The sequence below is a fragment of the Symsagittifera roscoffensis genome, chromosome 7 (genome assembly GCF_963678635.1).
Source record: "Symsagittifera roscoffensis chromosome 7, txSymRosc1.1, whole genome shotgun sequence".
Taxonomy (NCBI): domain Eukaryota; kingdom Metazoa; phylum Xenacoelomorpha; order Acoela; family Convolutidae; genus Symsagittifera; species Symsagittifera roscoffensis.
Window position 1 is genome coordinate 8,764,311 of NC_087068.1, and position 14,279 is coordinate 8,778,589.

Below are 14,279 nucleotides of genomic sequence, written 5' to 3' on the forward strand. Positions count from 1 at the left end.
GTCAGAATGTTATTCACACATTCATGTATTGATGGAATACGCCAAAAACTTTGAGTCGAGAAAATTGAAGTTATGATGCGGAATGTATACCTGCGGTACGTGAAAATTAAATTTTCCAAATAAATCGTGAAAATAAAGGAAGCAATAGCCTGATATTTTCGTGGTTAAAAAAATAAAATGTGTATCATGAAACAACTTCAACGGAAAACTGAAAAATCAAAAAAGTTATAAATTTGAAATGATTTAAAAATTTAAATTAATTTTCCCATTTTTCGCGTAAACCTAAATCTACGAAGGGCATAAAATACAAGCTATTCAGATGTAAGGTCGCAGACAAAATGGGCAAAAAAGGGATTATGATCGATTATAACCAATTATACTTGTACCGAAGAATAGTTGGATCAATAATTGTTTATAATCAATTAAAATGTATTTTAATTGATTAAAATTTAACTTCAAAAAACGAGATTTAAAAAAAGAGATTTTTTTTCTCAATTTTAGCAAGAGCGGTACTGAAATCATATAATAATTGATTATTAACGTTTGAAACTGGAAAACACTTCTTAACTCATGGAATCTTAGCTGAAGTAACATGTTTTTTACCCAAGTATGCTTCACAATTTTTGTCGACGGTTTGTACGACCTTTCTGACATTGAATAAAGTCACTAAAAAAAGTTTCTGCCAAAATTTGCAGCCTCGCTAAAGATAACCGGGACAAAGCCACTTCTGTCATTACGCCAGGGTAAAAACTCTTGACAGGTTGGGGATGGTATTCCATTTTCGTTGATTGCAAAAATCAGTTGACCCTATGAAGTATTCTTCTGATTGGCAGATAAACATCTTCCGTCTTCTTCCACGGGTATAATGTATTTGCAGTCGATTACATAATAGATGTGTGGGGTCATTGATGGAATGGTATTATACAACATAGCGTCTATTGAGAATGTTGAATCAGACGGAAACTGATTATTCACACTCTTTGCCTCAAAAGCATACATTAAAAAGTTGGAAGTAAACGTTCCAATAGCTAGCTCAGAATCTACTAACAGTTTTAGATCTTGAACAAGTTAAATTACTGATCTTTGGCTGTATCTGTAATATGGGAAGTTTTTATTGTCAAAACTGTTTTCAGAAAGTGTTGATATTCTGAATTTTTTTTGAACATCATCTTTTGATGATCTGATGAATTCAGCAACAATATGGTACGAATCTGTAGCTACCCAACAATGGGTACTAATTGCACAACTTTTGAAATCTTGGCCATAAAGAACACAAATTTTTTCTAGATATCGCAAATAATTAGAAGCTGCTAATATTTCAGTTTCAGAAATTTTATCGGTGCTTCGAATATGCAATGCGGCAAATGGATCACTAACGCCCTTCAATTTCTTTAAAGTTTGAACAGATTTTTCAATAAAATCAGAAACTTGTAGAGCATGTTTCATTATAACACCCGAATATCAAGCTGAAACGTCTTCCACGCAATGTTGGAGATTCTTTTTAATATACAGGGGTACTCATGGAAGTGAAAAGTCCCTAAATATCTGAGGAAGACCAACAATATGGTAAGAAAACTTTTGGAAACAGTTTTGCTTCAGGGGAAGTTTTCATGGCGGATTTTGAGTATAGTTATAGGTTTCCGGGGTCGTAATCAAAATTTGTGTCATTTATAAGACACGGTTTTCCGGTTATGATAGCCGTGGCAAAACAATGTGATATTCTGTGAAGTAGGCTCTCCATTCCATAGCCAATAGTGCGTCTAAACTCCTCTTTAATTTAAAGCACTTCAGTCGCGTTTCGACATATTGATCCCTGTTGAGTTTCAAAAATAAATTCGGCAATATTTTGTTCGTCATCTTTCATTTTATTTTTGCAGTTTTCATGATAAGACTTGCTTTCTTGCAAGTAATTGATTTTCACGAGTCGGAACCAGTTGCCAATTTTGTCCAGTAAAGAATCCAGTGTCTGTTCCGTCGAAATGTTTTCATTGAGCTGAATGTTTCGGAAACTGTTGTACAGATCAAAAAACGAGCCAATCTTCTCATTGGAAACGAAAGAAGAATCTGTCTCAATTCGACCTTTGACGAATTTAAGTGCTAGTTTGACGTAAGAGAATTTATATTTTATGTCTTTCGGGGCGGCCGAAATGAATGAAACACTGTGCATAACCCTTCGCAGACTAATAAACTCATGAAATTGTTTTTGACTGGTTGACGAATCTTGATTCTCTTCTACTCTTCTACTCCTCTACAATTTTATTATAACACCCTTGAAATCTTGGTGTTATATACACAGCGCTATAAAAAGTCTAGTTTATGTTCACAGCGCTATTTTACATTGCACGATTTCTACATTGCAAATTTTTTGAAATGAAATTTAACTAAACAAGACTGCTCTTAACATGGCAAAGCCCTGAAGGTTTTGACTGCCTTTTAAGGTTCATGAAACAGTATAATAAAAAAAGTGTAATAGAATATAATGAAAATTTTTTTAGAAAAAATTTGAAATTTTTTGTGAAAATCAATCCTCCACACGCCATATAAAGTGTAAAGTAATAGATTTTGCTCCCAGTAACAAACCAATTTTGGCAAAAAAAAATTTTTATCTTATTTTGAACGATTTCTCAGACGGACTTAATCTCCGCTTTCGCGTTAATAGCTCAAAATAAATCGCGCGTTAATTGTCCCAAACTGGCCAGAATGGCAGTTTTCAAACTCCCATAATTTTACGAAAAATGATCACAGGTGCGACGGTTTTCCAAATTTAAGCTCAAGACAACAATACTTTTTGAATTAAAAAAAAATTGTTCAAAAATGGCTAGTTAAAAAGTCGAAATTTGTCTAAAGAAAAAAAAACAAACCCGAGCTAAATATTCCGTTTCTACCGAAAGAACAAAAGCAATTTACCGTTCACGCAGATTGCTCAAAAAAAAATTGAGTTAAGGACAACTGTTGCTCAAAAGTTTGTTTACAGATGTAAGAAATCTTGTTTGATCACCAGAGCGTCAGAATGTTATTCACACATTCATGTATTGATGGAATACGCCAAAAACTTTGGGTCGAGAAAATTGAAGTTATGATGCGGAATGTATACCTGCGGTATGTGAAAATTAAATTTTCCAAATAAATCGTGAAAATAAAGCAATAGCCTGATAATTTCGTGGTTAAAAAAAATAAAATGTGCATCATGAAACAACTTCAACGGAAAATGCTTCGAATATGCAATGCGGCAAATGGATCACTAACTCCCTTCAATTTCTTTAAAGTTTGAACCGATTTTTCAATAAAATCTGAAAATTGTAGAGCATGTTTCATTATAACACCCGAATACCACGCTGAAACGTCTTCCATGCAATGTTGGAGATTCTTTTTAATACACAGGGGTACTCGTGGAAGTGAAAAGTCCCTAAATATCTGAGGAAGACCAACAATATGGTAAGAAAACTTTTGGAAACAGTTTTGCTTCAGGGGAAGTTTTCATGGCGGATTTTGAGTATAGTTATAGGTTTCCGGGGTCGTAATCAAAATTTGTGTCATTTATAAGACACGGTTTTCCGGTTATGATAGCCGTGGCAAAACAATGTGATATTCTGTGAAGTAGGCTCTCCATTCCATAGCCAATAGTGCGTCTAAACTCCTCTTTAATTTAAAGCACTTCAGTCGCGTTTCGACATATTGATCCCTGTTGAGTTTCAAAAATAAATTCGGCAATATTTTGTTCGTCATCTTTCATTTTATTTTTGCAGTTTTCATGATAAGACTTGCTTTCTTGCAAGTAATTGATTTTCACGAGTCGGAGCCAGTTGCCAATTTTGTCCAGTAAAGAATCCAGTGTCTGTTCCGTCGAAATGTTTTCATTGAGCTGAATATTTCGGAAACTGTTGTACAGATCAAAAAACGAGCCAATCTTCTCATTGGAAACGAAAGAAGAATCTTTTTTAATTCGACCTTTGACGAATTTAAGTGCTAGTTTGACGAAAGAGAACTTATATTTTAGGTTTTTCGGGGCGGCCGAAATGAATGAAATACTGTGCATAACCCTTCGCAGAATAATGAACTCATGAAATTGTTTTTGACTGGTTGACGAATCTTGATTCTCTTCTCTTCTTCTACTCCTCTACTATTTATATACACAGCGCTATTTTACACTGCACGATTTCTACATTGCAGTTATTTTGAAATGAAAATTAACTAAACAAGACTGCTCTTAACATGGCAAAGCCCTGAATGTTCGACTGCCTTTTAAGGATCGTGAAACAGTAGTAATAAAAAAATGTAATAAAACATACTGAAAATTTTTTTTAGAAAAAATTTGAGATTTTTTGTGAAAATCATTCCTCCACACGCCATATAAAGTATGAGGTAATAGATTTTGCTCCAAGAAACAAACCAATTTTGGCAAATAAGTTTCTTTCATCTAATTTCGAACGATTTCTCAGACGGATTTAATCTCCGCTTTCGCGTTAATAGCTCAAAATAAATCGCGCGTTAATTGTCCCAAACTGGCCAGAATGGCAATTTTCAAACTCCCATAACTTTACGAAAAGTGATAACAGGTGCGACGGTTTTCCAAATTTAAGCTCAAGACAAAAATACTTTTTGAATTTAAAAAAAATGGTCAAAATGGCTAGTTAAAAAGTCGAAATTTGTCTAAAGAAAAAAACCCAACCCGAGCTAAATATTCCGTTACTTTTGTAACAAAAGTCGGAGTAATATAAAAAAAACAATGCAGTTTTTCTGCTGCTATCATCGCTGTCCTAGTGAGTGGAACGAACCATTGAGACTGAATTCATTTCGATTAATCTGATCAAACTGCCCTCAAAATTGAAAACAACCGTACTTATCGTATCGCAGACAACGTTGAAAAGAAAACTTTTTTTTCGAGGTATATTTTAAAAACGACGAAAAATTACAGTGCTAAAACGCATGAACTTGAAATTTAGAGCGTTTTTTTTTCAATTTAGGTCTGTTTTAGGTGAAAAATGGCTGTGACAAATTTGCTTAGAGTTTCAACGAAATTAAAATGATGCAATTTGCTGCAATTTTGGCCCAAAAATTTACCCCAAGAATGGGATTTTTTGGCTTTTTTTAGTTAATCAAGAGTTAGGCTGAAATTACTTATTCGATCATTGACATAATTATATCAAAGTGAGCCTCTTACATAGTAACAACAAACTATAAGAACGGCATACAATCCAACAAATTGTATAAACTAAATTATTTTTGCTTGACAAGCAAAAATGTTGTTTTTTTCATAAAACACCATTTTTTTTATTTAAAACCTTTTTTCAACGTTTGCGCAACTTTTTTGAGCTTATACATTTGTTGAAATTTGTTGGGCTACATAAAAACAATTATGTCAAATGTGGACTGAGAAGTTTCAGTATAGTTCTTGACTCTCTAATCAAGGTCAAATAGAAATTGTGGTGAAATTTTGGTTCTGCTTTTTGAATAAACAGAAGCACCAAATAATTGTGGAAAAAATCCAAGCAACTTCTGTTCTCTCCTGTTCTCTTCAACCCAATTTGAAAAATGCGCGTTTAAAACTTCCCTTGTTGGTCGTTTTGGTCCAGATAATTTAAATCATTACTTTTTCCAGCGATCATGTACTAGCTGATTTTGCTATAAAAACCCCAAAAAAACAGCTGTAAGTAAATTTGATTTTCTGAAAACTGAGGGAATTTTTCCTCGAGACCACAAGTTAATGGAGAGGCTAAAACGCTTCTGCTTTTATTCCTAAAAGTAGTGATTTAAACGAATTGAATGAAATTGAAATCCTCCAATGACTACGGTGACCATGCACTGACATGGTTAATTGTCAGAGATTTGTACCAAAACAACCATACCGCAGGCGAAGACATAAAAAGACTTTTTCGCCATAAAAACATACTATAAACTACAGCAAAGTACTTCAAGTCAACATACTGTTTTTGAAGGTGCAATATCAACTCGAAAAAGCCTGAATGTGCTTTTGAAATTGTGACAACGACTGAGGGACAAATCCTATGTGAAGACTAAAATTGGCAAAGGTAGCCTGTTTTGAGACGACAAGTTGAGCAAATCTAAATACCCCAGTGAAGTTTTGCTCCTATTATAATCGTTTCCTTAATAAATTGAACGACATGATATAAAATTTATTTGATCTCGTTGACTACAAAGGACATACACTGTCCTGAAAAACTAGAATTAAATGCACAAAAACAACCATATCACACACGAAGACATATACTTACTAGTTGTTCCGACTTTCGATACGAAAGTAACGGAATATTTGTTCTTTTTTTTCTTCAGACAAATTTCGAATTTTTAACTAGCCATTTTTGACGGAATTTTTTTATATCATTCAAAAAGTATTGTTGTCCTGAGCTTAAATTTGAAAAGATATTTCACCTGTGATCATTTTTCGTAAAGTTATGAGGGTTTAAATATTGCCATTTTGGCCATTCTGACCAATATGGGACAATTAACGCGCGATATAATTCGCGCTATTAACGCGTAAGTGGAGATTTAATCCGTCTTATAAATCGTTCCAAATTGGTTGAACGAAGCTTATTTGCCATAATTGATTTGTTATAAAGAACGAAATCTATCTTTCTATTTTTTATATGGCGTGTGGGGGGATGATTTTCATAAAAAATTTCAAATTTAAAAAAAAAATCATTTTATTTTACTTCTTTTAATTTTTTCATGTTATTACTGCTGCTCCATAAGCCTTAAAAGGCAGTCGGAACATTCAGGGCTTCGCCCTGATACGAGCAGTCTTGTTATACTTGTCATTGAGGGATCATAGATAAAAACAGTTTAAACATAGAACAAGACTGCTCGTATCAGGGCGAAGCCCTGAATGTTCCGACTGCCTTTTAAGGTTTATGGAGCAGTCATAACATTAAAAAATTCAATGAAATAAAACAAAATGAAAAAAAAATTCTAAAATTTGATTTTTTTAAATAAAAATCATCCCCTCACACGCCATATAAAGTACAAAAGGATAGATTTCGTTCCTTGTAACAAACCAATTATGGCAAATAGTCTTCTTTTAACCAATTTGGAACGATTTCTAAGATGGATTAATTCTCCGCTTACGCGTTAATAACGCGAAATATATCACGCGTTAATTGTCCCAAATTAGCCAAAATGGCAATCTTTTAACCCCCGTAACTTTATGAAAAATGATCACAGGTGAAATAACTTTTCAAATTTGAGCTCAGGACAACAATACCTGTCATATGATATAAAAAAAAATTCTGTCAAAAATGGCTAGTTAAAAAGTCGAAATTTGTCTGAAGAAAAAAAAACCCACCCGAGCACAAATATTCCGTTACTTTCGTATCGAAAGTCGGAACAATAAATATTTTCACAAATTGTGAAAGCTATTATTTATACACCGAAACTACGAGCATTGCATAAAATTTTTCACAAAATCAGAAAGTTTTTTCATCATGAAATTAGTCTTTTCGATGGTCGATCATTCCGTTGCAAATTAATTCTTTCGATGGTTGTATGAGTTGGGTGATTCATTGAAACATAATTCTCCTATAGAAATCAACTTGTTTGTACATCATTGCTCACGGATTTTTCATTGTTTTCTAGAGTTTCCACTTTCATCGTGATATTTTCCGAGTCATGTTTTTTCACCCTCCTCTCCATATCGTAGCTCATTGTCGTCGGTACTATAATTCACCTCTTGATATCTCTTCCTGTAGCTGTTTTGATACCCTCTTCGATTACCGTTGCTTGGTCTCTTCCTCCATTTTTTCTCGTCCATCTTTGATCTCTCCCTCTCCTGCAAACCTTCGCAAAATGTTCCTCCATACCGCAGTTTATACATTCAAAACTCGTTCTCCCTCTTCTTGTGGAAAACGTTCCGTCTCTACCTCTATTCGTTTTTTTATGTACATGATGTTCCCTGCTCCTTGCTGATTTCATACGGTAAACCTATTTATGTTGTGTTCCAGTATTGCGAGAACCAGTTGTTCTTTGCTACACAATCATTGGTCATTTTTGTACAAAAAAAAAACAAAATAGGTTATATTAGTACGGCTGCTGAATAAGAGCCATCCGGTTTTTTCATACCCAAATTCTCCATTTCTTTCCAAATTTTCGTCTTGTATAGATTCCATGTGATATTTGCCTTATCCTCCCATGTCCTCCACTTCCGGTAAAATAGGGTTTTTTTCAGAAAGGATGTGATCTGCGCGTGCTCATATAACACTCACATAACATCATTTAACACTAAAATTCTCTCCCATGTTCCACATATGCTTCTATTTCTTTGAAATGCTGATTGATATCCAATTGTTTTCGGGATGTTGGATTCCGTTCAAGATTATCTGTGCCGCATGCAACACAAGGTCTTTTTGGGTGCATTCCTTCCACCATTCTAGTCTTTTCTTCCATTTCAAATAGTCGTGCCGTGTATGAGACTTGTTTTGGTAGTTGCATTTCCTTTGTCTTTATCTTCTTTCCTTCAAGATTATTTCCGTTTTGAATACATTATTGCGAAATACTCCTTTGATCAATTTGCGGTGACATCATTCTCATTTTCGGTTTTTATCTCTCAATTTGGCTTCCCTGCCGTTGTTCAATTAACATGGTTACATTTGTCGTTAATCCCCAATACTTTTGCGCATTTTGGGGGTTGGGTTTTGATTTTGTGACAAATCAGTGAAAGTTCCTCTGTGAAGACTAAAATTTGTGAACAAGTTGAGCAAGTTATCATGCCCGAACTCTTCATTTCTTTCCTAATTTTTTTTTGAATAGATCCCATGTGATTTCTGATCTTTTCTCCCATAGGAATCTTTTTGAAAAAGATTCGAACAATGTGTTTTCATATAAAACTCTAAGTAATAGTTCTATACGATATTCCACATACGCTTCTTCTTTTGAAGTATTGGTTGCTGTTCCATTGGTTTCTCGATTCAGGACGTCGTTCAAGATAACCTTAGCATCCTGTAATACATTGTCTTTTTAGGTTCATCACTTCTACCATTCTTTTTCTTCCATCTCAAGAAATTGTGTCGTGTATCAGATTTGTTCTGGCCGTTGCACTTGATGGGCTCTTCACTTCTTTTGATTTCACCGCTTTTTTAGGAAGATCTCCGTTACGTCTAATAAAATTCCAATTATTCATTTGATCAATTGGCAGTAACATCCTTTTCGCTGAAGCTTTTGGTCTCTCAAATTGGCTTTTCTGCCTTTGTTCATTTGAAATGGGTACATGTGTCGTTGATCCCCAGTACATTCGCTCATTTTGGTGGTTGAGGTCACGAACGGTGGTTGAGGTCACGATCATGGCCACTTTGATAATACTCTCCGTTATAGCACCTGCAGCGTTTTGGCTTCTTGTCTGATGGTTTGAATACGATACACTGACAGTTTGGTCTTGGTAGTTTAGGATGTCTAACGAGTTTCTCACCGGGTCGCGTCTTTTACCTGCGTTTGCCTTAGCCCCTGATGGTATTGTTCACTGTCGCCTTATTGTATTTTTCAACTTTTGCTACTTCCAAATAAATGCAATAACTTCCTGCTACAAAGAAAAAAGTAAAATAAGTATTGCTTTATTGCTAAAGAGCGTAAAAGTAACAAAAAACTAACTGTTCTAAACTACTTTAGTTCTCTCCTTTGATCGTCGCTTTCCCTTTTCTCTCTTTTCTCAATTTCTCCTTTGCCGGTTAAGTTCGCAAATCTCACAAAAACTATACAAAATCTTCGGCACTGGTTAGAAAGCTATTTTTTGTGAATACAGCGTCCTTGAATTAATTCCTCACTTTCTGCCAAAATTGAAATTTATTGAAATTCCTCAAAAGAAAAATAGAAACAAAATTGAAGTAAATTAAAACTTGCCATCAAGCTAAAAGTCTTCAAATATTTCTTTTACCTCAAAATTTTTTTAAGTAAGTTTGTGAACGCCCGATTGAAATATTTGTTCCGCAAATTGGTTTTTAAGCACGAGAAAAATTACCCCGGGGTTTTCTGAAAAAGAATCCTGACAATCAATGTAGATACAGTTTAGTATCAAAAGGAATTCAAAAATTTAAGTTAACTTTCAAGTTGATGGGGAAGCGCCTGAAGCTCCATGAGAAATGAAAGAGATATTATGTACAAATTTGTCTTCCACCCACAATGAATTATGCCTAAAATAATTGAAAAATATTTTAATGCAAACACTTTTAATCATAAAAGGGAATGCGAGCCAGAAAAAAACTGAATATTCAGAAATTTACATGATGGTTTTAGAAATGAAAAAATACTGATGTTTGGTTGAACTACGAAAATCAATGAAAGATGACCTTATTTTTCAAAATACGCACTCATTTGAAAACAATTTTTGAATTCCGGATTGGCCTCTATACACCAAAAATGCTTATCATACAATTTGATTCCTTGAGTGTATGAAAAAAAGTTATTCATATTTTTTCGTACGATTTCAAAAAAGGGTTGAAAAAACTATGAACGAATTTCTGTGGCTGTTTGATTATAATAAAACAGTCTGGTGATGACCGAGTTTTTTGTTTTTTGAAAAATGCATATCATACATTTCTCATAGATGGAAATTGTATGAAGAGAATTTTTTTGATACAAAGTAATTTCAAAATTGCCCCAAAAATTTGTTTGTTTTTTTTCAACTACAAATCCAATTTTTCACTCAAACAAACGTTTTCAAAACAAATTTGCATGCAAACCTTAGTTTTTTGTGTGCATAACGTAGTCCTGGGTTCACTAATGTTTGATTTTTTTTCTTTTTTATCTAATTTTTTTTTCAAAAACGCTGAAAACTCCTATTTCTTTTGTATAGAATGTTCACGTATGCCTTGATCAATGTCTGATCATTTAAAAATTCAAATTTTAAAAATAAACATCGATGAAACATTTTGCTAAAAATTAAAATTTTGTTACTTTCGTTATATCGTTTGTGAAAAACAGCTCTAAAACAATTCAGGTCCTTTTCTATGCACTTTAAACTTAAGGTTGTCCAACTTTTGGTGCCTCGAGTAAACCAAGGTCTTTGTAATTTGCGTTTCGTTATTAAATTTAGAATTTAGAAATTAAATTTCGAAAAAAAGATCAACTTTTTTGTTTATGGAGAAATACTTGTCATACGTTTTTCATATATGTAAAAATGCTTATCATAGAGATTTCATGCAATTTTCTGTACGTAAGGAATTAAATGGAATTGTATGGTAAGAAGTTTTTCATATATGGAGATTGTATGATAAGAAGTTTTGGTCAACTCGTGATTTCAAAAAAGCAAAAATTCCCATGGCGAAGAAAAGACGTACACTCTTTGATTTTTTGTAAAATCTGAAAAATATGGAATAGGATATTGCATAAATTTTATTTGGAATTAGAAAAGATCCAAAATTTCTCTGTATCTTAAAAATGGTCGAATTGGATTTTTAGAACAGCTTATAATAACTTATAAAAGATTTTGATTTGAATGAAGGATTATATGTCGCTGTTTAAGAATAATTTCAACCATGCCTAAGCTAAACTTATCTCCCATTCATTCATCCAATTAAGCTTAAGCTCCATCTAATTGTGTTATCCGAGAAAACGCATTCACTCCAATGGTTACATACAGCTGCCATGACTATACACAGAAAAACCGGCTCCTTTTGCTAATAAACTTACTAAAATAGGATAAGAAAGATGTTGCTACTTTGCGCAGGGCAGTCGGTTCATAAGTGATCCACCATTTTGTCACTTTGGATGTTCATCACGAGGCCACACTGTGTATTTTTTGAATTGTCAGCATATTTCGCAACAAGGACGATCTCTTGGTTCTTTTTTGTTCTTTCACCTTTCACTTTCTTTGATCATTCGGACAAGATTTAAACTTGTTCGAAGACTTGCCACTGAGTTTTTAGCCTAGCAATGTTGTTGAAGTGACCAAAAAGACATATGGCACTCCTGAGACAACGAATCTCCTTATGATAAAAATCAATTTACAAGCAATGCTTATCTTGCTCAACTCTTTCAACTCCTTTGAAATCGAAAAAACAAAACTGTTATAACCAAACTTATCAAAATTCAACCGTTAAAGCAAGATAAATTGATCTTTTTACAATTTTTTTTTCTGATTTTGAAAAAAAAAACAATCAAGTTTAAGTATAAATTTATTTCATTCTTTCTCTTTTCGATTGAAATAACAATAGTCTCAAGGAAGTTCTAGTATTTTTTTATCAATCATTTTTCTCATTTTCTATCAATCATTCTTACTGTCTTGATCACTGTTTTCCATGATAACAATATTTAAAGAAAGCAAAAAGCCATCAAAGAATCAAAAAGCCATGAATTTGATTTCAGTTCCAAGTACACAAACTTTTTACGCAACTTTTTTCCCGAGACTAAAATATATCTCGTTAAATGAATTATTTGAAGCCGAGCAAATACTGAGAGTCCTGATAGTTTTTTCTAAGTGCATTTTTACCATAGTTTCTTACCATTTTGATTTCAGGTATATACCTATCAAGGTCAGATGCATTTTTAGACATTTGGAAAAAACCGTAGGGAGGGGGAAAACGAGCTTTGAAAATTTTGATTTATGTTCTGACTTTCGAAGAAAATGACAGAACAATTGTATTTGGAGTTTTTTTTTCTTCAAACAAATTTTGATTTTTCAACCAGCTCTTTTGAAGAAATTTTCTATATCAATCAAAAGATAGTATTGTCTTGATCTCAAATTGAAAAGATGTGACCTTTTAAGCAAAATTATAATGGATCAGAGACTGCCAATTAGGCCGATTTGAGACAATAAATATAGCGAGTTTTTTCTTTTTAAAACTCCTTGTCGTCATTTTATAAAGCGACCACTACTCCATAGACTTCAAATGAATTTCCTAAAAATAGACTAAAAATGATTTTCATAAATTTTACCAAAAACAGACTATAGTGGAAACAGTATATTTAAAAATGATCATCATCAAAAAAATCAACAGCAAAGAAAAAACAATTTTTTATTTAAAAAAATTTGTTCTATTTAAAAAAAGCCAATAACCAATAAAGAGTTGATTTTATTGATTTTACGCGTCATCAAAAGGTTCCATTATTTAATTTGAAACCGTTGCAACGCAAAAGGGCAGGTCTTATGCATTTTGGTGTCTTAAATTTTAAGTGGCTTCTGAGCATGGTTTTATTTTTTTCATTTCAAAAAAAAATTTCAAGAGCTGAAAGCCTAATGGCAGAAAAACTTAGTATCCAAGTATCTAAAAACTAAATTAGCCAATCCGTTTTCTACAGAACAAATTTTTCATATAGTTAGCAATAAAACTATTCAATTTTGAGAAATTAAACCTGTGTTTTTTCAAGTTTGAAAATAATTGAAGCTTATTTGAAAATACAGGTTGTTTAAAACGTTTGTGTTGTTTTCATGTTCTTAAGCCAAAGTCATCATTTAGTGAAAAAGTTGTTTGTTGAACTCTCGTGTGCAGCTAAATAGAATTTTATCTAACCCAAATTGGGACGTGTTTGAAAAACGGATGCAAGATTTAGACTGACAGCTAATAAGTAATGGCTGGCAGCGAATGCCCGCTTTTTTTTCTGAAACAATAAAATGACTGAAATCATTATAAAGTAAATGATAATGAAGGATAAAATGAAGGATAATTTGTTCGAAAATGAAAGAAAGCTTAAAGTAGCACACTGAGTGTTTCACTCACAGTGATTCAATTTCTTAAAAACCAAATTTCTTAAAAACCACAATTCTAAAAGGTGGGCACAGGCAAAAAAAAAACGATTGACTAGCAGACTCTTACAAAATGAGCCCACAAGCGGGCAGAATAGGGCTTATTGATTGTGCTAAAAAGATCGTTACATTACACAAATTTTTTCAAATCTGAACTCACTTGCAAAAAACTTTATATTAAAAACACCAAACAAAAAATTTAAAAAGTAGCTGTTGTTTTTGTTCTGCAGCAAAAATTTTTAAACTTTTTACAAGAGTCAAACATTTTTTGAAACAACTCAAAGATGATTTTGGAACTTTTTTGCAGCAAATTTTTTTTCAATTTACTCGAAGTTTTTTGCAGCTCTTGCGCTTGATATGAAAATTTTTGAAAGTTTTTATTGATTTGTGAACATTGTTTGCCTCAATTGGACTTCAATTAAATAACAATTACTTAGCATTTCAAAAAGAAAACTTTTCCATTTTGTCAAAAATCATTAAATGCTTGAGGATTAAGCCAAGTGAACATAAAAACTTTTGAACTGTTGTTGTTTTTTTGCGGTTTGTTTTTAATTACATCGATCATTGCCTTATTAAATTGCCTCGGCCAAATTTC